Source organism: Petaurus breviceps, unplaced genomic scaffold (assembly GCF_028583685.1).
Source record: "Petaurus breviceps papuanus isolate PSGF00001 unplaced genomic scaffold, PetGlider_PUasm1.0 76, whole genome shotgun sequence".
Lineage (NCBI taxonomy): Eukaryota > Metazoa > Chordata > Mammalia > Diprotodontia > Petauridae > Petaurus > Petaurus breviceps.
Window position 1 is genome coordinate 7438827 of NW_027186473.1, and position 2121 is coordinate 7440947.

At 35.1% G+C, this 2121-nt stretch overlaps 1 protein-coding gene across 1 annotated transcript in view; it reads left to right on the plus strand.

Moving 5' to 3' along the window:
- Positions 1–2121, plus strand: part of GABRB1 (gamma-aminobutyric acid type A receptor subunit beta1) — a 458587-nt gene that overhangs the window by 175263 nt on the left and 281203 nt on the right. The gene's annotated exons all lie outside the window — the stretch shown is intronic.

The window sequence follows — 2121 nt, forward strand, 5'->3', positions numbered from 1 at the left end:
CCCCCCCCGTGAAATGCACGCCACGCTCCGAGCTACATCCAATCAGAGCTGCAGCAGTGAGCACGTCATCCTGTTCTTCCCCAGTGATTTGCTTGCTGGTACATTTTTTTGTTCACATTTACCTGTTTATTAAAATTGCTGTCAATGTTCATTAAAATAAGCCCTCCCCTGAAAATAAGCCCTCTGGTGTTTTTCTGTCAAAAAAAAATAATAAGACAGTGTCTTATTATCGGGGAAACACAGTACTTCTAAAATCTTAAACAAGGGTGTGGTAGTTATTCAATAGTTTTCCTCAAAAATTTTGTACTTATAGAAAAGTAATACTAAATTGTTATGAGAGGAGAGATGTTAACATGAATTTTAATTAGCAACATCTTAGCAAAAACTTTTTTCATTATTTGAAAAAATTCATGCTAGATTCCTTAGTTATCAACAATCAATTTATATAATACAGACATCCAGGTCATGCTGAGTTGTTTGAAAGATGTTATTATCAGCTGAAAGCAGCTATGAAAATGATTGCTTCAGTAGTTTGAAAAATTAATAACGTTTAGTGTTATGGAAATCCATGTGTGTGGAATGACTGCACACACACACACACACACACACATACCCACATTTAAAGTTTTGCAAGTAATAAACAATCAGAAAATGTCATCCAAATTCCAAATAAAAAGAGTTAATTTCCTTTTGACTAGTATTTGTTAAATGCCTGTTATGTGCATTTCACAAGGCCAGGATTCTGGGCATAGGATGACAAAATGAAAATAGTCCCTACTTTCTTGACAGGGTGCTTGAGAAAACTAACCAGAAATTTAACTATTTCTACTTAAGTGTTAAATTATATCTATTTGACAGATTTTCTTACAGACTGAATTCAAAGTAATAATGTCACAGATAATTTAATCCATCTTTATTATTTCTAAAAATATCTTTTATAATTAAGATCATCACTTTGATAAAATAATTCAAAGAGAAAGTTTAAGTTTCATCTCCACAGGAAAATTTTAAATTCTGACTTTCAATCCAACAAGTATTTATTAAGCTTCTACTGTGGACTAGGAATATGCTAGATGCTGGAAATAAAGGCATATATTTTTCCAAGACAAAAGTTGTTATAGAGATGACAAACCGCAAAGTAAAAAAAAATCATAACTACCTGAAGTATCCAAGAATATAAGAGCAGCATTTGCTTAAGTAGTTATTGTAGCTCTATTTTGAAGTTGAAGAACACCAATGAAAAAGCTGCACCAAGATCCTTTTATTTAGACTGTTTCAGATAGAACCTGTATGTAAGCCACTCATCCATGGAACAACTCAAAATGTACAGATATTCTATTTCCCCAGTGCAGAAGATATTTGCTGACAGCCTTAGGCATTTAGGATAGCATAATAATTATTCCAGCAAAAGAACAATTTGAACATTACCTTCCAGACTGGAAGGAAAAAGATCTCTAGTTGTGTCTTATGGACCAGAGGCAAATTTTGATAAGATCTTTCAAAATGGCATTGATCACTAGTTCCTCTTCCAAAGGTGAATTGTATAATCAGGAATAGTTTAAACTAATTTTCCCATATATGCTTTGCTGGCATACAATTCTCCTCCTGGGTCAAGTGCGGGAAAAATTATTCCTTCAAACTCCCACTTCTAAAATCTTGGAAAATTTGAAATAGTCTTGAGAGAGAACAGAATAAATAAATTTCATCTTTATGGGTTCCTATTTAATATAATAATTCATTTACATTTATAACTCCAGGACCAAAGTCCATTGGTATGGGACTCTGCCTTCACTGGTAGAGATGAATGGCCTGCCCTGCGTGAGAGATGGGGTGAGTAGGAGAGAAAAGAGCTCTTCAATCTTTTTTTGAGATATCTTCAAGCTTCAAGTTGCTTCAGACACTTGTGGCTTCCATCTTCAAGAGAGAAGGTAGATAAGGCCAACCTCACTGTAGGCTAGGGAAGGAAAAGACTCTGGGAAGACATGAGAAGAGCTGGCAGTTTCCATCATATCCCTATCCTCAGCTTGCTATGCTACAAACTTTGGGGAACTTCCTCTTGGGTGATATGTAGGACTTAGGACTCTCTCTCTCTCTCTCTCTCTCTCTCTCTCTCTCTCTCTC